The 23,390-nt window shown below is 41.1% G+C and overlaps 1 long non-coding RNA gene across 2 annotated transcripts in view; it reads left to right on the top strand.

Moving 5' to 3' along the window:
• Positions 1–23,390, top strand: part of LOC105985181 — a 168,168-nt gene that overhangs the window by 39,837 nt on the left and 104,941 nt on the right. Inside the window, exon 3 of one of the 2 annotated variants that reach the window (XR_001175037.1) lies at positions 1,937–2,160. The exons of the other annotated variant lie outside the window; for it this stretch is intronic. This is a non-coding gene — a long non-coding RNA (uncharacterized LOC105985181). Of the gene's footprint in view, positions 1–1,936; positions 2,161–23,390 lie in introns of those variants that run through there. 2 annotated transcript variants of the gene reach the window in all.

Genomic DNA, 23,390 nt, shown 5'->3' with positions numbered 1-23,390 from the left:
GTGGGAGAACAGCTGAGAAGGAAATGAAAAGTGGTGCAATGTAACAGAAGCTCCAAAGAGCAAGGAGAAAAATATTCACAGACAGGACTGGTGAACGCGCCTGAGAGACAGACAGCAGGGCTCTTCTGCTGCCCATGGAAAGTGCTGATCGTGTGGGATCAGCCACAGGAGGTGTTCACATCACCGTCCACTTTAACATTGCCACCCTAACCTTAACTGAGGTATTTTTTCAAATGTTTCCCAGAAGACAAGGCTCAATTATTCAGCTTAACACCTGCCAAGCTCCTATCACATGCCAGTTGATGAAGAGACATACATAATATAAATAACACATTTTTCTACCCCGGAGGAAATTGAAGTCAGTTAGGGAATAGTAGGTTTGGGGAGATCTGTTGTGGACCAGGGCTTATACAGGATGATTTAATTAAATGATCACATTTCTTCTTGGCATGGATATTATAAAGTAGGCATTATTATTCTTACAAGAAATGGAACATAGAGAAATTAGGTAACTTGCTTAGAGTTACACATGGAAGGCAAGTGCTTGTATTTTAAGTCAGGCTAATGTAATTCTAAACCCATAGTTGTTCTCCTGTAGACCCTGACTCTTAGGCCTATGAGTTCATAATTACATTTCTGTGCAGCTTGTTCAGAGGGCTTTGAGTGTGCAGAGGAGAAAATGGTTAGTTCTGCTTTGGATGAGGTCTGGGGAGAGATGTTGTTTCACAGAAGTTATTAGATAAGAGTGGTGAATAGTAAGGATGAACTCAGCAGGGAGAGAAGTGCATTGTAGGTGGAGGGAGCCGCATGTCAGAAGGAACAGTAGGTTTGGGAGGCCCTGAAAGGAGGTGAACCCAGAAGGACCTACTTGATTATGAAAGAGTCTAGATCTGTAGGCAGTGGGCAGAGCTAATCAGAAAGGCCACCCTGGGAGCTCTACGGATTGTGGCTAGGAGCAGGGAACACGTGGACAGTTTCACCCACATATTCTACTGACGATTCAGAATTTCAAAATTTTCATGATGAAATGTATGGTCTCTTTTCTTCCTGCTTGCAAACTCTGATCTGCTATTAGGGCCTCAACTTAGTGAATACCCACCATGGATCTTTGGCTGGGACAGAGGTGGATGGCTGGATAGCATTAAGTTTCCGTGAGCCTGCATCAGGCCCTGTCATGAAATTTGGTGGCAATTTTGTAGTGACAAGTTGTGTGGATCTTAGAGAGTTGTGTCAGTTTCTCTTAAATTTTTTCTTTTTAAACTTTTTCAAAATTGTATTTTCAATATTTTTTTTTTAGTGTTTTGGAGACAGGATCCTCCCTATGTAACCCAAGTTGGCCTCCCCGCATCTTCCTGCCTCGGCCTGAGATGATAGGTGTGCTGCCCATACCTGGCCTCTGACATTCTTTCTACTCAAGTGTTTGCACTCTTATCCACACTTGGACTCCTGCAATGGTTTATGCTCAGGTCTTTCTGTGCTATTTTGCCACTGGAAATTTTATCATCGTAGCATTTTTTCTCAAAAAGAAAGTAGATCTGTTCTTTCATCAACTCAAAACCCAGTCACAGTTTTCACTGAGAGTAAAAGTCAGAGTCCTTCCCAGTAGGCCCATTCACAATCTGATCCAGTTTCCTCTGATTTTCACCCATTGTTTCCTTCAGTTTATACGTTCACTTACAACACTATAGCCATACTTGCCAAGCCCCTCAACTGCAGAGCCTTGATTCCAGGTTGCCCTGAGTTTAGCTCTGGCCCACTGTAGTTTCAGAGATAGACCCATGTAATTTTGCTTAACCTATGTATTCATCAGTGCTTAACATCTTGCCATCCTGATTCCCAACTACTGATAATAATCTTCACTTGTTGGAAAATTCTAAAGCTCAGAAACCATTTTTATATTTCTTCTCCCTTGTAAATCATTGTCTTCCCTTTACAGAGACAAATAATGGGACATTAACCCACAAAAATCAGTAGCTTTTCTGTTGTCAACAATGAGAAGAACAAGACTGAAATCAGGAAAGCAACTCCATTTGCAATAGCCTCAAAAAAATACCTAGTAATGAACTTAACCAGAGATGTGAACAACCTCTATGATGAAAACTTTAAAAATCTGAAAAAGGAAATAAAGCAGATTTAAGGAAATGGAAAAACCTTCTGGACTTCTGGATTGGAAGGATTAACATAGTGAAAATGGCAATACTGACCAAAGCTATCTACAAATTCAGTGTAATAACCATCAAAACAACATTCTTCAATTATATAGAAGAAGCACTCCAAAAATTAGTATGGAATAATAGAAGACCCCAAATAGCATAAACAAGTCTTATCAGGAAGAACAGTACAGGAGGAATATCAATACCAAATTTATAGGCATGAGGACCAATGGAATAGAATAGAAGACCCAGAAATGAACCCACAGACCTATAGCCACCTAATTTTTGATAAGGGAGCCAAAAGCACAGGATGGAAGAAAGACAGCCTTCAACAAATGGTACTGGCAGAATTGGTTACACATATACAAAAAACTGGAGTTAGATCCTTATATATCACCCTGCACCAGAATCAATTCCAAATGGATCAAAGACCTCGAGGTAAGAGCAGATACCCTGAGAATATTACCGGAAGGGGTAGGGAATACAATAGGGATCCTTGGCACAGGTTGAAACTTCCTAAGTCAGGACCCAGAATCACAACAAATCAAAGAAAGACCAGATAAATGACTGCATCAAAGTGAAGAGTTTCTGCATGGCAAAGGTCATAGCTTGTGATAAATATAAAGCCTACAAAGCATCAGACAAGGGTCTCATATCTAAAATATACTTAGAGCTAAGAAGATACCGCCCCTCAACCAAATCCTCAAAGAAACAACTACCCAATTAATAAATGGGCAAAGGCTTAAAAAGAGACTTCTCAGAAGAGGAAGAATGGCCAATAGACACATGAAGAAATGTTAAACATTTCTAGTCATAAAAGAAATGCAAATCAAGACATCATTGAGATTCTCCCTCACCCCCGTTAGAATGGCCATTATCAAGAAAACTAAAAATAATGGATGTTGGCTGGGATATGGCTAAAAGAGAATGTCTATTACACTGTTGTTGGGAATGTAAAGTTGTTGAACTACTCTGGAAAGCAGTATGGAGCATCCTAAAAAAAACCATAGAGCTTTCCTCCCACCCAACAATCCCATCCCTGGGCATTTATCCAATTGACCACAAACTAGGCCACACTAAAACCACCAGCACAACCATGTTCATTGTAACATTGTTTACCATAGCCAAGATTGGGAATCAATTCAGATGCCACCCAGTAGATGGCTAGATCAAAATGTAGAATATATACCCCATGTAATTCTATGCTTCCATTAGCAAGAATGATATTGCCTCATTTTGTAAGGACATGGAAAATCTTGGAAAAAATTAAAGTAAGCCAGACCCAAAGAAACATAATTGCATAGTTTCCCTTGTTTGTCATAATTAGAATGTGCCTATAAATCTACTGATAAACCCAATGGATAGTAAAAGATAAGATACACGTGGACATGATAAATTGAACAGAATTCTAAGCATCCACACAGTAAGACCAAAGGAGGATATTGTTAGGAGAGGATCATAAGGGCTCAGTAACTGTGCCTATGGTGATATAAAATGATGCTTATCAAAATGAACTGCAAGAAATGGAAGCAAGAGACTTTTTATTTTAGTTCTTGTGGCCTTTTTTCTGTTTTTTTCCCTTTTGTTGCTGTTTTTGATTTCTGTAACTTTTGTCTTCTATTGAAGTTTATCTGATTTGGGGAGGGTAAGAGAAAGCACACAAATGGTTGGACAAAGGGTGAACTAATTCAGCAGCGATACTCACTAGACACTATGTTGGAAATTAACTATGCAACTTGGAGGGGAGGGAGGTTGTGAGGCAAAAACTTGGGAGAAAATGAGGGAGGAGTGACACTGTTAAAAAAGAAGTATATTCAATACCTGGCTTGTGTAACTGTAACCCCTCTGCGTGTTACATTTATAATAAATTTGTTTTTAAAAAGAACACTGGGATTATAATTGATTTGTCTGTAAACTACTTCTACTTGGACACCTTTGTGTCAGGCATTGAAAATATTTTATGGCCCTTGATTACAAGAGACTCATAAAACAGGCATTGTTTTCTGTGTCTTGCACCTGCTAGTTCAGTGCCTGATTGTCTACGTAAGTGATCTAAGGTCACATTGCCCATCACACCCAGGTCTACCTGATTCCAGAATCTATTCCCTTTCCAGTGCTTTCCCTGCTCATCCCAGTTCTCCATGCTGCTTTCCTACTTATGAGTTCAGTGAAGGCAGATGACATGGCTTGTATTTCTTTTTATTCACTTTAGGGCTAATTTTTACTCTTACACACTTTAGTGCTAATTTTTACTCGGCCATAGTTTAGTAATACGTATGATGTGATTAGTTGTAAGTATGGACTATATTAGTTTTGCTCTTTTCCTCCTAATATATCTGGAAAGAAATGTTCCTTTGTCTCCTTACAGGAAATAGCCTTAAAGGAGATATACTTCCATTTATGTTATCATTCACTCGGGGCATAGAAATCTCAGAACTATCTAGCTAGCTTCTCAAAGCTTTTCCTTCAAAGCACAGGTTTATTTTTCAAATGATATTTCACATATAACTGCAATATAAATCCAATAGTTTTGAGGTTTGAAAAGCAGTCATCCTCCCTAAAGAGGGTGCAGGGGCCTACCACACAGCACACTGCTGAAAAGTCAGTTACCTCGTAAAATCTCTAAACAAGTGAAAAATGAATAAAATAATTTGTTTTGAGAAATAAGTTGAACTACCTGTTAAGACAGCTCCTTAGTTCTTCTTTTAACAATTGTGTCTGCATATCCTTGAGAAACTATCTGTAAAAAAGGAGAAAGAAATTATGTGGACATTGAACTGATGTACTGCTCTTGGTCTTCCCTGAATGACTTCAGATTTTGAAGTCATCAATTTCAATGAAACAAATAATTTTTTAAAGTGGAAATTGGAAGTAAGGGACTTGATATTTCAAAAACTAAAACTTTCCAACATAGTGTTTTGTACATCTCATTGTACCTGTATCCTTATTTCAGCATTTTGTTACCTTACTCATGTAATAACTCATGTAACTGTACAGAATTTTTTTACAATAAAAATATATACAGAAAAAAACTAAAACTTTTCCTCTCTATACTTTATGTACTCTTTGAAGGGGTTACTCTCCTCTTCATTGAAGTTGGGTCATTCTACTCTTGGGATTTGAAGATGCAACCAGAAGGGGTCTTAACACTACATAATGTTGTTCTCTGAGGGATGGCCACTCCAATTGGAGGGTCTTATTCTTCCCCTCAGCCTGCTCCAGACAATTCCAGTTTTTATTTGACACTCAAACCAAATCATCTCTTTTCTTCGAATCCATCTTTGGTTGCCTCTCTTGGTATTGTTTTTTCTGTCCATAGCTTGGACACCTTTTCCAATCCCCCTCTTTACATTAAAAACTATGTTATATCTCCTAATCTGAATTGCATAATATGCTTAGCTCCATAGGAGAAAACGTTTAGGTTGGTGTTACATTTTGGCACTACAAACAAGTGTTTTAGTGAATATTGTGGTACTTTCATTTGGTATCTAGTTTGCAGTAGATACAGGATAAGTTCCTACCATTAAAGCTGTTGGATTAAAAAGCATATGAGTTATATTTCTGACAGCTGTTATTAGTTATCTGAAACTGATCTTCTGTACACTCTCACCAGCATTGGGTATCATAAATATTTGGATGGAATTTATTTGGCTTTTATGTGTTTGTTAGGTACTTAAATACACATGTATGTACTATCGACTCTGATAGATGAAATATACCTACTATATGTACATTGTATCTGTTATAGAATGAATGCTTATTATATTACTAAGTTAAAATGGTGGCATTTGGAAGTACAGCCTTGTGGAGGTGATTAGAGAAAGGAGCGCCCATGAATGAAGACACCACATAGAGTTCCGGGGTCTTTTGTGTGAGGACACAAGCTGGCCATCTGTGAACAACAAGCGTGTCCTTTCTGGGCACCTAAAGTGCGAGGCTTTGACCTTGGACTTCCCAGCTTCCAAAACTGTGAGAAGTACGTTTATTCTGTGTATAACCTGTCCATCCAGTTCATGATATTCTATGTGAACTAACACCACACCCTTTACATTTTTCTCTAGAGAAAAGACTTTCTAGGTGGTGTGACACTGAACAAAGATCATCTATCTTGAGTCCTAGTTTCCTTATTTGAAAAATGGGGTTAAGAATGCCCACCTCACCAAGATGCTGTAAGGGTTAAATAACAAAGTAAATAAAGAAGTAACCCAGTATTTGACAATGCCCAAGGTTTGGCAGGGACCTTCTGCTATTGTTCCCTCCATAGGAGACACAATGGAACCTAGGGGAGGAAAATTAGTGCATCCCATTATCATACCTACCATCTGCTGACCGTTGATCACACCTGGTTACCAGTCTGACTTCTTTAAGACAGGCTCACTTCATGCTTGTCACCATGGTGTGCAGCTACGCACACATTAGGGTAGACCTTGTTATTTTATTTTAGACCCATTTTAATTTCCACGCTGATGGATTCTGAAGTCTAGACCTCAGACTTGTAAACAGTCCTCTTGTAAATCAGTAGCAGCATAACAAGTTGCCACCTCTTATTTATCTCAGTCAGGCTGACAGGCTTCCTGCCAGTGTCCAGTGTCCTGGCTGATGTGCTTCCTTAGGCAGCAGGTTACTACCATGCCTTTCTTGGGTGTGAGTGCACATTTATAAGTACCACCTGCTGAGGTTCAACAAAAACACTGATTAATGAGAACAGCTAGAGAAAAACAATAAGCATGTTTACTTCAACAAAGAAAAAAAATGATTATTTAATCTGCCTAAAGACTGATTTGACATGTAGTGAATGAATATTGTTAGAAGCCCTACCTCTGAAATCAGGTCTGAATGCACCTCCGATAGCCAAAAAAAGTTTAAAAAGTTGTGGACTTAAGTATTTTTCAAGTAAGTGTTTAAGTGGTTATTTTGAAATGAGTATAAATCATCAACTTTATTTATTTATGTATATGTTTATACAAATTGCAATGTGTTTTTAACTCTTATTTTTATGTATTTTAGTCCATACTCAGGACCTTTTAACTAAGTTTTACAAAGCCATGTGCCAAAACACGTTGACTCTGCCCCTACCAAAATGGTGAGAGCAGTCACTGTAGCCACTGTATGTTTTCTGGGTTTTTGCAAAGCTAGACAAAGGGAACAAGCTAAAGAAAATACGTGTAATGTTTATAATACTTTCACCGTGCTTTATTGAAAAGATACTTTCGTTGTTCAGACATCAGTATCTAACTTAGAGATATTTATGAAAAATGACTATGACCTAGTCTTTTATTATAAAGTTTACAGGCAGTGCAAATAAGAAAGATAAATAGAAGCATGCTTTTGGGTTTTTTTTTTAGTTGAAATAAAAAAGATAGAGCTGATGCTTTCAGCTTTGCCTATCTTTCATTGTATATTTTTATGTACCCAGGGGCTTGCTATTCTAAATATGTGAACTAATGTAATTCTTACAATGGGTGATATTATTACTTCCTGTTGCTAACTTAAAGAGGAGAAAACTGAAGCACAGAGAGGTTGAAAAATCAGGTTCTGGGTAAGTGTCAAGGCTGGGATTAGAACCTAGGAAGCTGGGATCCCAAAGCTACAATGACTATGATGCACTGCCTATGCATGATTCTTACTTCCTCTCACTAGATGCTTATAGATAAAGGAACTTACTAATAGCTTACTGAAATCTGATCTGCTTGGGTGTGGAAAAAAGTCCTGAGATAGAATTGCTTGGCCATCACCCATAAACATCTTCTATTCTGTTTGTAATGCTATTCTAGTACCCAGAATACTGAGGAAGAAATGGGAAGAGTTAGATCTGTGAAGAATATATTTTGAAACTCCCTTGTAGAAGATTTTGCTGAACTCTGACTGAAATTTAAAACTGAATGTGTTAAACATTAGCTGATTAAAATAAGCAAAAACTCTAAGATACTTGGAAGAGAGAGGAAGTAGCTGAATTTGTTATCAATCTGGGAAGGAGGAAATTAAAAGGGTGAGAAATAAGAGACTAATATGCTAGCTAAGAACAACCTTTGTCTTGGTGGTGAAATATTGCTTACTTGACTCCATGTTCTTCGTATTTTTCCTACAGTTTGCACCCTGGAAGGGCTTTTTTTCCTAGTATAAGTAAAACCAGAGTCTCTTGATACTTGAATTCTACTGATCATAAGCAGCCAAAGAGCTTATTATGTAAGTGTGGCCAGGTAATCAAAGGTGGTGTAACATTCAAGCCAAAGGCAGTGCTGGTCTGGAGGCCTGCAGGATTTCTGGCTCCAGCCTGGGAAAGCACCGAGTGTGCTGTGGAATTGTGGTTCAATTAGTAAATACAGTGACACAGAGCATTTGACCTAGATGTTTGTGTTTCTTCAGCTCGTACTCTAAGTATAATCTCTATGTATTTTGGGAATAAGTAATTCATTGCCTAATACAGTTGCTAAACTATAAGCTTTTACAAAATTAGAATTTTATTGTTTTCTAACTGACAAGTAAAACTCACATATATGTATGATATACAGCATACTTTTTGATAGATGGATACATTGTAGAGTCTTAAGTCAAGCATTTTTACAAAAGCATGATTTTTTAGGCCTGTCCTTATGTGTATGTGTAGGGATAATACTTAAAAATCCACAACTCAGCAATTTTCCAGTACATAATATATTCTTATTAGTTTTTCTATAGTTTCTCTATTGCTCTGTTCTCAAGTAGGCTTGACTCTACTAAGAGTATTTTGAGAAGTGACTATTAATTGTGATCACATCTCTAAGCCTATCTGGTATATTATAGATAGAAGTTAAGGTAGCTTTAGAATTAATGCATAATGGTGAAGATAACTTTGATTTAGTTCCTCTCTTCCTGTGACTTGGTGAAGAGATACTACCCTTAACTGCAGTTTGGCTGTGAAATTCACTGAGCTCAGTGAAGGTGGCAATGGCTTGGTTTGAGTCCTGCGCTACCATTGGGACAACTGTGAGGGGGAAAGTAGGGAGGCGGGAATCAGGACATCTAGCCATTCTTCTTAATACTTTTTTATTGTAAAAATACTGTACAGAGGGGTTATAGTTACATGAGCAAGGTAGTGAGTACATTTCCTATTGAGCATTGTTACCTCCTCCTTTGAATCTAGCCACTCTTTTTTTTTATTGTGAAAGTATCATACAGAGGGGTTACAATTACATGGGCAAGGTAATGAGCACATTTCTTATCAAGCATTATTTTTTACTATCATTCTTGTACCTAACTTTCCTCTCTAGAGCAGAAGCAGAAGAATTACCATCCCTCCATAGTATATCTCTGTGTAGCACACAAAACCCTCATCTCTTCTCAGTCTGAAAGCTCACTATTCAGGTTTTAGGTCTTGTACAAACACACATTCTACAACTGCTTTCCTTACAATTTGGCTTTTCTTACTGGGAAGCACTTTGTATACTCTAGGTGACATTTTGCAGTGTACAATTTGCTTCTGACAAGACTTCAAAGTTACAAAATATCAGCATATATCAAACTCCATTTCCTAAGATAATGGGGTATCTCTTCCAGAACAACCCATTTTAGGCTAACAGAAAGCTTAACAAATTTGATGTGTTAAAACATAAAATCAAACATATACTGTGAGCTGCAAAAGCAGAACTTGAAGGAGGTTGCTTCTGGTCAAAAGAAGCAGAAGAAGAACAAAGCAGCAACAGAAGCTTGTGAATCATCCTGAAGTCTAAATCAGGGTTGTGTTTCATTTACCAGAGGAAAAAAGAAAACTGGATTTTTTTTAGTATTTGACAGTGTCTCCTCAATGTCATACAAGAACAGAGAACTTTAAAACATTATTTTAGCAAACAATGCCTCAGAATCCTAAGCACTCTTTGCTTCACAGTGGTCTGGCTGAGGCCACCTTCCCAGGTGACAGCGTGACTTGCCGCAGGCAGGAAATCAAGTTCAAGGAACTGACCTGTGGCCTGAGGTGCCAGCTTGCTGGGCTTTGCAGAAGACACTGCAAGTGACCCATGAAGGAAAGGGTTATGTGTGGCTGCAAGACACTGGAGTTTGAAATGTACTCTGCTGTCTTCTAAATTGGTGATTGGTAGCAGCAGCTTGCAGTGGTGCTGGTTTATTCTTTCTCTAGGCAGTTTTAAAACATTACCAAAGGGGGCTGGGAAGGTGGCTCAGTGGTAGAGTGCTTGCCTTACATGCATGAGGCCCTTGGTTTGATTCCTCAGCACCCCATAAACAGAAAAGCCAGAAGTGGTGCTGTGGCTCAAGTGGTAGAGTGCTAGCCTTGAGCTGAAGAGCTGAGGGACAGTGCCCAGGCCCAGAGTTCAGGCCCCATGACCAACAAAACAAAAACAAAAAACAAAAACCATTATCAAAGTAGTACAAGGAAAAAGCCAGAGGTATCACCTGGAATCCCCTTGGCCTTTCACACCCAATTTCATTTTATCCACGCATATGTTCTCTTCTTGAATTCAGTTAATTTAAGGAACAGATTAGTTAGTGATACCCCCAAAAAGCACAAAATCCTTTATTTAAATTTTTCTGGCCCAGTGAAAGTGAAGTTGTTGCTTTTCTGTATATAGGAAATAGGATTTGTGTCTGAAGCTTTAGCTTTGTGCTTTCTGCTGGTTCATCAGTTTATTAACCCTTTTCTCATGACCTTGAGAAGTGCCATGTCTAAGGTGACTTTTTCTTTGGCCTGTAGAAAGGAATACTGCCACATAAATGCAGGACTGTTAATACTAATAATTAACATAGTACCCTCTGCTTTTTCTCTGTAGTTAATATTTTCCCCCAGTCATTCTACTTTTTATGAGTTCAAGCCTACAGAAAAATTGCAAGAATAGCACAATCAATGTCCACTTAGCCTTTATCTAGGTTTACCAATTGTTAACATGTTGCCATATTTGCTTTTTCTTTTTTCCCTATACACTTGCACATTCACACAAAGTTTTTGATGAACCATTTACTAATTTAGTTCACAAAAATTCCACTTACTGTTGCCCTAAATATTCCAAAATATGTTTTCTAAGTTCATAAACATTCTCAGTTGTAACAAGTATCACACTCTGAAAATCTAATTCTAGAACATAGTACTATCTGATATATAGATCAAATTAAATGTCTCTAATTGTTCCAATAATTTAAAAAAGTCTTATTTTCAGCACAAGATAGAATCAACAGTCACTCATTGTATTAACTGTCTTGTCTGTGTGGTTTCTTGGATCTAGAACAGGTCCTGAGCCCTGCTATAAAGCTTCTCTCATGAGCAGGGTTTTTGTAGAGTTCATGCCCAGTTGTTTTGTCCCTCTGTTGAGATTCGTTTGTTTGCTCTTGTTTGGATTCTCATTAACCATTCTGGGCAGGAACTCAATGCATGTGACATTGTGCCCTTCTCCATGCGTCACAGTAAGACGTGCACTTGGCACCAAGTTCCAGTATTGATACTGTTAAATTTTGAGTACATAGTGAAATTGGTTCCACCAGATTTCTTCATTTGGACATACCATTTGTTCCCCCTCTTTTTTTCTAGTTAGTAAGCAATTTGTGATGCAATATTATAAGATTGTTCACTGCTGATTTTTTTCCTTGTATTCCCTGCTTTGTTCTTTACAGCTAATATGTCACACCTGTGGCTCACACCTGTAATCCTATTTAAGAGGCTAAGGTCTGAGGATTGTGGTGTGATGCCAATCTAGCTGCCCCAAACACACACACACACACACACACACACACACACAATGCAGTCCTTGAGACTCTTATCTCCAATTAACCACCAAAAGAAACAAAACAAAAACACCCAAAAAACAAAAAACTCAAAGCCAGAAGTAGAGCTGTGGCTCCAGTGGTAAAACACTAATCTTGGGCACAAAAGTTCAGGGACAGTCTCCAGGCTCTGAGTTCAAGTCCCAGGTTCAGCGCGCGCACACACACACACACACACACAAATACACACACACACACACACAGAAATGATATTGTGGGAGCCACCTTGGTGGCACTTATCGGTATACCTAGCATGTCTGTATCCTGCTAGGGCCTCAGGATCTTGAGTTCAAGACTAGCCTGGACTACATAACAAGATACTGCCTCAAAAAGAACAAAACAATCATAAGGCTATTGTATACCCTAAATAGTTTAGCAACCCAAGGTAGAAAAAGCCTGTTTCAAGATTTGTGGCTGTGGCTTTTTGTCTAATAGTATAAATTACAATCAGATATCTCAAAAGTTCAGAGGTCTTTTTTTTCCAAATTTTTTATTGTAATTAAGTGGTTACATAAGTTCCCAAATTTCACAGTATTGTGGGATAATGATGCTTAGTTAAAGTCACACACGCACACTTTCATGGAGCAAATTGTCTATCATGGTCTATAACATTTATGAGCTCTATGAGCTTTGCAAAACAGTTATTTCTTCCACATTGGATGATATGTACATTTCTTTTGTTTTGCATAGCATCAGCTGTGCAATCAGATACCCCAAAAGTTCAGAAGTCTTTTTTTAAAAAGAGTATATTGGCTCATTTGGAAAGGGACAGAATAGTGCAAATGAAAGGAGACCTTTGGACTCCTCGGCTACTACAAAGAGCTGGTTGAGAAAACTACTCATTGCAAGCTCAGGCCATTCTTGTTGCAAAGGAATGATGACTAAGAGGGTCGGACCAAGAACCCCAAGGGCAAAGCCAAGGGCCGCAGAACAAGCAGCAGACCTAAGCTAAATAAAAAACAGACAGTGTGTGCTCTGCTGAGCTTCAAAAATGACAGGTGGACTGAAGCTGTGATTGCCCTGTGGCTATTGTTTTTCTCTCCTTATGAGCATGGTAGTCCACAGCGGTGTGTCCACCCATAATTGGATGGGGGGGGGGGACAATCAATTTAGCTCACTGGTTTGAGACTGGATGAATAGAACTCACGTAGCTTGAACTGATGTCATGATGGAATATGATTTGGAGGTCTTGAAAGACAGGATTAGTGGAGTTTGCAGGTGAGAAGCAGGTGACTAAGCTATCATATTTTCTAAAGATGGCCTTGACAATATTTCCTAGTTTTTACAATGTAGTCTAGACATCTCTCTCATTGAGAGACAGAGTTTTATGTCTCTATGAAACTGGAAAGACATGGGAATAAAATAGAAATGAGGTGACATGATACATGGTGATACTACAACCTGTTTGGTTCTCTTGGAATGCTTGCTCTTAAGATGTAGGCCTTTCTCTTTGAAGTCCACACAGCCGTGTGGAGAGGCAATGTGTTCAAGTTCTGCGAGTGGCCTGCACGGAGAACCTGTCTATATTGTAAGATGGGGGTGGGGCGGGGAGTGCTTGTTAAAGACAGCTGTGACTCTGGAAAGCACAGAGAGTAGGATTTAAAGAGGTGTGAGAAACAAGAAGCAAGAATTCTGGTTCACCAACGTGAATACAAGCAAACGGGTAGAGTTTGGGTGACATGTGAGGGACAAACCAAACTTGTTGAGAGTCAGTGGGAAACAGAATTGAGCAGACAAGTCAGGGGGATATCATGAGCTATCTTAAAGATCAGGCCAAGAGCTTTCCTTTAGTTGTGAGGAGTGATCTGCTTGAACAACTTAGGATCTTGGAATTCACCAACAATGGCAACTTCTTGTTTCTGTTTTTAGCTCTGCAGCTCTAATAATTCATTAGAATAATTATATAACTCTGGGAAATAAAAAATTAGCATTACTATCAAGGGAGGTTTCTAATTATGAGAAATTTCTAATACCAGCCTCTGTGGGAGAAAATGGAATACATATATTTGTTGAATGCTAAGGGCAACATACAGATTATAAAGATGAGAGTGATATTATTGGTCCATGGGGAAATTGTAGTCAGAAAGAGTTTAAATGGGCAGAAAGGCAGAGAAACTTCTGGAAGCTTGATGGTCTAATGGCGGCAGAAAGAATAATTGAAGTCATTGGAGGCAGAAAGAAGTGAGGCTTCAGAAGTAAGACGAAAGGGATTACTATCTTCCTTTCCAAGTAAATTGGGAGTTAATCCAGAAAGTTCCTGTTGCAAAGTAGAAATATGAGCATCATAATGTCAAAGGGATATACCAAAAAGATTATAGAAGCAAAGCCAGCGTCTAAGCATTCACACATTGATATCAAATGTACTATACTGTTCCATCAAAGATGATAACCAGGTTGTATATTTGGTTATCTTTTTATGTGTGTGTGAATGTATGCTGATACTATATGCATGGCTTGAACTTGGCCTTGCGCTCTTGCTTGGCTTATCTGTTCATTGCTGGCCTTCTACCACTTGAGCCATACCTCCAGTCTGAGTTTTTAACTGGTTATTTTGGAGATGAAGTCTCTCAGAGTTTTCTCCCCAGGCTGGATTTGAACCATGATTTTCTTACCTCAGCTTGCTGAGTGCTACTATTACAAATGTAAGCCCCTGGTACCTGTCAAATTTAATCATCTTTTAAAAATACTTTGAAACCCCAAAAGAATCTTCCATTTAAGGAATTAGAAATACTCAAAAAGAATGCTGTAAGATATTATACTGGTAATTAAGCAAATGGGTATTAACTGTAAAATAGATCATAAAGCAAACAATGGGTTCTCAAAACATGTCTTTTTAAAAAAAGCAAAACCCTTCTATTAACTAATACCTTCAGGCAGTAGATAAATATTCATCAAGTCTTGGCCTCTGAACACAGGCTTCTATCCAGTTAAACCAAGATGGGCATCAACTTTCAGAATCTTGGTATCCTTTTGACAAAAGTTTCTTAGATTTCATCTGTGCTACAGGTAAGAGAACTGCTGGTTTGAGGGCTTTGCTGCTGCTTCCCAGGTTCAGGTAGCTGCTTGGTAAACAAAACCAGATCACACTGAGCCTGGTTTTTGTATATGTAGCCCCAAATAGTGGAATCTCAGAGTGAATCATCGAAGCGGGGGGGGGGCGCGGGGGGGGACTTGCCTCAGTATTTGATTGTTCCAGCGTGCCCTTAGAATGGAGGACACTTCCTCGGAAAGATCCTAGGCGGCTCGTGAGACATCAAGGACATTCAGTCATAGGGAACCAGGACCTTGGGATTGGGACTGCAAATGTCTTTTAATTAGCATCCTATGAGATCACTATTCGCAATACCATTTGAGCTGCACTAGTTCAGTACGAGTACAGATTTCTCCGGTTGCCTCTTGAAGTCACCTGTCAACAATTCAACTTTCCTTCTGGGTCTTTGGCCTCAGACTCTGGCTGACTCAGGATGGAATGTGGAGGGCTTCTCCATATCACTAGCCCACAGCTGTCTCTTTGGCCCATATTCTTCTCCATGCCTCTGTTTTGAACTTCTTTCTCCCTTGCTGCTGACCAGCGCTCACTTCCTTTCCCATCCAGCCCCTTCTAAAGCAGCACTGCGACATTCAGGGGGAGTCACGCGCAGAGTGGGGAGTAAGGTGAACTCAAGGGCTCAGAAAGTAGAGCTCTGATGAGAGAAGGGTGACGAATGCACCTGCAGAGGCCAGACACCTGACGCTGACCTGGAAGAACACAGGCGCTGCCGGAGGCGGGTGAGGCTGTGGTGGGAGGAGGGAGGGGCAGAGTTATGACACAGGAAATTCCATGAGGAAGTGGATCTGGGTGCCCAAGGCACCCAGCAGGGCAGGGCAGGTCTGAGAGCACCCTGTACACCTGTCTTGTGCCTTCCCCGTGGCCAGTATGTGGGTGAGCTAATGAGCAACTGAGTTATCAGGCGGTGCATGGACACCTCCCCAAAGGTATTCTCAAGTGCTCAATCTGAGGAAGGGTTGAGCCTCCATTGATCAGAATCTAGATTTTAAAAGAAAGCAGTCAGCATATCTGACAGAAGATGAGCCTTAATCTTGTAGAGAGGCTTTTCCCGATCTTCTGAGGGTCAGAAACCAGGAAATAAGACAAGACAGAGAACCCAACACATTGTGCCTTAGGCAACGTTGAGTATCAACTGAGAATCAAAGCTTGTTTTGTTTGTCTAATGCAGGTACGTGAACACTTAGGTATATGTGTGTGAGCATCTATACTCCAGCACAGAGTTAGATCTAAGAATATGTTTACTATTGCTTAGTTTTAAAATGGTCTTATGTCTGCTTATAGCTCCATCTGTTGTGATTTCCCATTCATGATAGGCCTCCTAAGACCTCTCACAAGGCAGAATCCCTGGAAAGGCATCTGGAGGCAATAGAGCACAGGTGCCGTGTCTACTGGATGCGGGTCGGGTTCTTAGGAGGCTCAGGGAGTGTGATTGCTCTCAAAGGTGTCTTCGGCTTGTCCCATGCCTCCGTTCCAGGGAGAGGTCCAAGGCAGGGTGGCATTTTCTATCAATCCCAGGATGTAAAGCATAGACCTCACTCAGCAGCCCTCCCTTCTCAGGAAGCCGCTTCCCATCAGTGCTGTGTAGAGAGGCGCAGGGGCTGCTAAGGCCTGAACTCAGGATGCCTGTTTGCTTTTGCAAGTCTGAATAAGACACATCTACTCTATTTCCTTACTTCCTTTGCATACCAGGTATCTCCTCCTACCAACTCCACACCCACAGGGCTGTATTCCTTAAGGGTATGGTAGCCTTGGTATTAGTGCCTGCCCTGTTTCTCCTGTCCTCACTTTCCAGATCAGGGAATTTAGTGGGTATTTCCTGCAGAGACCGACACTGAATTTGAATCTGATTTCCCTGATCTTTGGCAATCTGCCTTTTAGAATGACAGAGGGAGCCTACTCGTTCTGGTGTGGCCTTAGCATACGCAGGCAGGCCCAGCCTCTTTCCTTTCCTCCTCCCTCCGTCATCAGGCTTCATGGCCGATCATGCCTGGACTCTTCCTGCGCATCTGTCCCAGCTTGCTTTCCGTCATGGTTTCTTCTATACTTGAACATTCTCGCTTGTGTTCCTTTCTGTACCTCTTCCCAGCAGGGTTCTGCTCAGAATAAACCTCAGCTTCCCTTGCCTATCCCTGATGGCTGTGCTCCAGCGCAGCAGAAGCCCCTGCCTCTCCTGCCAGCCTCTGGTTCCTGGTGCACACACCCCTGTTATTACACTTCTCCTGTGGTGTCATCATTAGTTGTTTTCACCTGTTCCTCCCAAGGGCTTGAATGGGAGCTCTGTAAGTCTTGTAATGGTGTCTCCAAGGCCAGCCTTGGGGCTCCAGCACAGTGAGCTCCCAGGAGAATTGTATTTCATCCTGACAGTGTTTGCCAAATCCCAATCCTCCTTCCCATACTGACTTAGAAGCTGTGCAACAGGAAAGGGGAACTTCTGGGCAGATCAACACCCTATACTGTCATCTGCACGAAAACTAGGCTTACATTTATACTGCCTGTTGGATTTTGAACAACAGAAACTCTCAAGATAGAAAGACTTCTAGTGACTAGCTGTGCCTTGAACCCAGCTTTGTGGTGCTTATAGTTTCAGTATTTCATTCATTTTCCTGTACGTCTCCTGCTTACTCTTTAAGTAAATTCCCTCTGTTAATGTTGATCAAAGTACAATTTATTTTTTATGACCCTAGTAACCAATAATATCTACTTGATTATTAGCTGCTCACCCTTATTCTCTGAAAAGGAAGACGTAACTCCAGTCTGATAGCTTATTTCTGATAGCTTATTTTAGTACTTTCATTGCCAAGTATAGTATGTGGTCCAACAGGAGTAAAATGAATTAACCAGTGGCTGCTCATTCATTGTACTGTGTGTGTTAGTCTCTGGACTAAGGTCAGGAGGTTCAGAGGAAGTAAGATACAGCTTTTGATCTCAGTAGATGCCCCCCAGCAAATGCAGGGGGGACGGAGACCGCAATTACCATTCACTGATCAATATCGAGGTACAGAACACTGGCGAGGTGGAAGGATGGAGGATAAGTCCAGACTGAGAGGAAAAGGGGGAAGTAGTCAGGAAATTGCACATTTGGGTTGAATCCTGAAAGGGAGAAGTTTGCCAGGCAGGAGCTGTTGAGAAGGACACTCTGTGGAGTTGTCACCAGAAGCACATATTCAAAGCGAGAGGGGACATAATGGAAGCTGAGTGGGAGCGTGGTCATAGTTGGAGCCTGGTGTTTAAGGGAGGCCCAGGGGAGAGGCGGCCTCTTGGCAGGTTTGGCCGTCTCTGTGTGGAACTGCTGCAGACCATGTAGACTTCATGAAGTCACCCTGCTTGGCGCAGGTGAAGTGCCGTCTGCACTTGTGTCCCTGGCTCCTACCTTTCCCTGCTTCTTTCTTGCAGCAGGGCTGAGTGGTGGGGAGGGGAGAAGGGCTTTGGGGTGCCCTGCCTAGTGATTTCTGAGGCGTGCAGCCTCAGGAGCACCAGGCTGGCTCTGTATGTAGGAGGGAGCCATTCACGAGAAGCCTATGGCCTCTCTATTTTGAGGACCATATTGAGTCAATCATGGAGTAAAAAAAAAAAAAGAAAAAAAAAGGCAGAGGAAAGCAAGCACTGGTTCCAGAAAGGACGCAGGTGACGGGAATTAGGCAGTGCCTCTTCAAGACTCTCGCGTGCTCTGGAGCTGCACCTTTGGGGGGCTTGGGATGCTGGGAAGGTGATTGGTAGCTTGGTTGTCCCTTCTCTCTGTTCCTTTAGCCAACACTTACTAAGTGTCTGTTACATGTAAGACACAGGTCTAGTCACGAGGAAATGTGACAGTTCGCAAAGCAGCAGAAACCCATGCTTTTACAGAGCTGTGGATATGTGTGCAGACAGTGGAAAATGTACAGAGAAAAGGGCAGTGAATGTCAGGGGGTGATAAGACCAGTGAAAAAAGGAAGGCAGACATGAAGGAAGAAGGTAGCAGGTATAATGCGTGTGCTGCTTGAGACAGGGAGTCGGGATGCTCTCACGAGAGAGATAACATCTGAAGAGAAACTTGAGTGAGGCTAGAGAGGCCGTGCGGTCCCTGGATCGGCCAGTGGAGGTATCGGAGTCAGGCAGGTGTCTGGTGTAACAGGAAGAACGGCACTGACAACAATCTTCTGGTCTACTAGTGTCAGAGCTATAGTACAGCGGGACGAAACTTAGAATAGGTGAGCTATGTTCTCCTGCAATTCCTCATTACCCATGGCTCTATCTTTTGTTTGTTTAGTAGTAGGATTGCATTGAGCAGCATTTTCACAAAGTAAAGAGCAGGCAGCATGTTCTTGCGTTTAAAAAAAATCCCAAAACAGGTCTCCCATTTTGACAGCAAAAACAGTCTTCAGTTGAAGGCTCAGGAGCTTAGACATTCTTCCATGTTAAGCAGAAATAGTAGTATGAAGATCTAAGTCTGTTCAAACACTAGACTGCTCTAAGAAGAGGTGAGCCCTACAGGTGCTGCCCCAAATGACTAGTTAAGGCAGTTGGGTGAGGAGAGAGGGCAGCTGAAGGGGCAGGAACTGTCAGAGGCAAGCTCAGTTCCCCTTATTTAGGGTTTGGGTCTGCCTTTCCACTCTGTGGCTAGGACAGGGCCAGACACTGTAATCTGGGGTTGGAGTCACCTCTTGCTGTAGGTGGAGTAAACAGAGGGAAGACCTCACAGAGGGAGTCCCAAAAGCTGAGCAGATGCAACATTTTAGGGGCTCCCGTCCCCGCCTGGCTGGTTCTTCAGGAGGAAGGAGCCAGATGCCCTCCTGGAGGGAGAAGAGGTCTCAGAATTAACCTAGTGAGGGTCTCTTCATTTTGGTACCTGGATGAAACAGAAGCAGAGAGTTCCATGTGGACCAAAATCTAGAAACCAGATGGAATTCTGGATGTTTCAGCAAGTGCTGGCTGGGACAAGTGCACATGGTAGAGAGAGAGTAGCATGGATAACTGCCACCGTCCACAGGCTCCGGAACCCTAGGTTGTCATGTCTTATAAACCCACCACATTTAAGGGGGAGGAAGGGGGAACATGCATATGGAAATGCTTGAATCTGAATGTTTACATTTTAAATTTTATTGACTAGATCAAGTGTTCTGCCAACAGCCAGAACTCATGCCTTGAAAAAGAACTGGAGTTATAGAAGAGTAAAGAAAGTTACATTTTTTTTTCTTGAATCATGTATTTTGCAAATGAAGCTTTTTTTTTTTAACAAACACACTATACTACTGCTGACAATATCACGCAGATAGGCAGAGTTCTCTGGGAGATGTTCCAGCTAAAAATCTATTACTGGTTTTTATGTCCACTGAACCCAGAAAAGCTTAAAAGCCTGGTTGTTCGAAGAGGACGTTGGGAGGTTGATCATCTCTCTATCCTCCGCAGATACTGAAGTTACACTGGTACCTTACCTGACTTGACTATAGTCCCACCCAGTCTTTTGTCTTTGAAATTACCTGCACCCCATCTGTGTGAACATTTCCCTTCTGGTGTTCTGGAATAGGGCAGAGAGTAAGTTCAGGATTAGAAAAGTGTGGCCTCTTGAGTATAAAGAACATTTTCAGTCAAGAGCTCTGTGTTTTGTTGGCTTTTGTAAACTCTATGAAGTTATTTTACCTTTCTGAACTTTTGATGTCACTTTGAAAAGAGGCACCACGAGTACTTTACAGAGACACAATAAAAAAAAATGAGGTTTTTTTCTTTCATGCATGTGTTTCTAACGCATTTATAAGATTATTTCTTTGTTGCTTTGTATGTCCCTCCCCCACAGTATAACCCCCGCTTTCACTATATTTGATGTCAGTATAACTTGTGGAGGAGATGGGGAAAAACAAGTCGTTTAAGGATTCAGGTGGACCTATTGCAACAATGAGAAGTACAAATTGTCATGTCAAAAAACCGAGCTTTACAATGTCGGTGAGGGGGGGGAGGGGTGGAAGGATTGGGTGGGGGGGAGGTTGGGAAGGGAGGCGAAGGGTAAACAAAGGAGGAGGCTGCAATGCTTGGTAAGAAATGTATGCATTATCATGCCCATGTAATTGTAACCCCTCTGTACAGTATGTTCACAAATAAAATAAAGGTAAAAAAAATGAGGTAGTGTACTAGTTTGCTAAAAAATACAATGCTATAGACCTGTTGGGAATGGAAATTTATTTTCTCATGCTCTGGAGACTTGAAGTTCAAGAATCAAGGAGGCCTTTCTCCTAGGCTTGTAAATATCTCCTTCTCACTGTGTCCCATATGGTCCATTACCTTTTGAACCATGTGTTGTTTGAGTCCTAATGCCCTTATCTTAAAAGGACATATTGGATTGCAGCCAACCCATATGACCTCTTTAAAAGTTACCTCTCCACCATATTTACCTCTTAAAAGTCCCAGTTCCCAGTGGAGTCACTGTCACATGAGGGCATCAGTATACACGTTTGGAGGGACACAGTTCAGCGTTTCACAGGTAGTATATGTGCGAAGGCGCAGCCTGTAGGAGGAGCGTGATCAGTGTGTGTTCCCTTAGCCATTTCTTTATGTTACAGTAGGAGATGGAAACTATTCATGACGTTTTCTCTAAAGAAGATAATGACTTGAAGGAAGCACAATGGCTATAAGAGCCTCATAGAAGCAGAAAATTTAATTCGGCTGCCACTTTCTAACTTAGACCAAGCCCATAATTTCTGTGCAGAGGGGTTACAGTTCCGCAAGTCAGGTTATGAATACAATGCTTCTTGACCAAAGTCATTCCTTCCTTCATCTCTCCCATTTTGCCCCCTTCCAACCCTACCCTCAAATTACATAGTTTATTTTTATATAATATATACTACATTTGCTGACCCTCCCTCCCTCCATTCCATGTTTCTGCTGACTAGTATTCATTTTTATAAATAGTGCTTAAGTTGTTCAGAGGAGTTGTGCCTTCGGATTTCTCCCCTAAAGATACCCTCCTTTACTCAGTTTGTATGAACCCTGTATATGTTATCATGCAAGGTTGTATTTTAGATCTAACTCTAACACAATAGATAAAACATGCACTGTTAGTTAGTCTCTCTGAGCCTGGTTTACTTAAAGTGATTTGTTCTAGGTCTCTGATTCATGTTTTTTGACAATAACTATCGAACATGGCAGCTGTTAAGACTATAACAAAGTAGTAGAGATCCAAAAGTGTCTAGCACGTTGTTTACCTTCTATTAGGTACGTTACAAATAACTTTATTTTATTAATCGGATAGAGAGCCATTTGGTAAATGTACAGGGTTGAACAAATGTAGGAAGTTAAGTCTGCGTATTATAAAGGATTGTTGGTCCATGGTATCTTGCTTCCCATTTCACATTTCCTGGGATATGTAGGGCATGGTGTCTCCATGTCAGGTACCTCCTTAAGAGAAGTGCCCATAGTTGTTCTCCAGGGTCTTTGGGGAGAAACTAGAATGATTATTTTAGCTTTCACTTCTGGAAGTTTTATGGATATCAGTGAGAGCTCCTAGAGCCCTTCTGACTTGCTCTCTGGCTTTCTTGTCTTTTTTTTTTCTGAAAAGAAACTGAATCCTACAACTCCCTGACTCAAGTCTCTGAGAAACAAGTGTGCTATGGAAATTCCCACACATCCTGGGGCCTTCCAGGCCATCTTGACTTCAGAGCCAGATATTGATTCTTCTGTGGACCCTGGTGCCTGTACTCCGGTCTGACAAATGGCTAGTGCAGGTGTCTGTATCATGTTTGAGAAATGGTTGGCTCAAATTGTATTTGGATTTTCCTTGTTTCTGACTGAAAGACACTTGAAAGTTAAAGTCAGTCCCTGGAGCACACAGAGTTTCCCAGCGCCTTCTCCATCTCCATTGAGACACGGTTGTGGAAAGGGCTTCCTTAGCTGCTCAAAGCCCCTAAGAATAGGGAAGGTTTGAGGAAGTGGGACATTTCACTTTGTGTACGTTTGCAGGAAACTGGGAGCAGAAGTTGACTTGCATTTGCTTGGCAAGCCTCTTTCCCGTCACTTTTGCCTTCTATTTTTGTTTTCTTGTCCCTTGAAGCCTCACCCATCCAAATGTTATCATTATTGAAGCCTAAGATAATCAAGAGGCTGAACTGGGTCCACAAGGGATTACCGGCCCTCTTTAATGAGGGGTAAGTGTGGTGGATAAATCACCAGCTCACTTCTCCTGTTTGGAAGGACCAGCACAGAAACTCACTGGCTAAAGACATTTAAAAGCCATAATCGAGCGATCACATTTGTGGAGGTTTTCCTCCCTAGTCAGAGTAGATGTGTTTAGGCTCCCAAGGGCTTCCCGGAATGCCTAGCAGTGTCCAAAGGAGAGTGATTTCCCTGGATGCCTCCCTTCAGTGGAAATTTTTTTTTAAATTTTATTTGTGAACATACTGTACAGAGGGGTTACAATTACATGGGCAGGATAATGCGTACATTTCTTACCAAGCATTGCAGCCTCCTCCTTTGGT

Source organism: Dipodomys ordii, unplaced genomic scaffold, assembly GCF_000151885.1.
Source record: "Dipodomys ordii isolate 6190 unplaced genomic scaffold, Dord_2.0 Scaffold27, whole genome shotgun sequence".
Taxonomy (NCBI): domain Eukaryota; kingdom Metazoa; phylum Chordata; class Mammalia; order Rodentia; family Heteromyidae; genus Dipodomys; species Dipodomys ordii.
The sequence above is the reverse complement of the archived record's forward strand: the minus strand, read 5'-3'. Positions and strand labels throughout refer to the sequence as shown.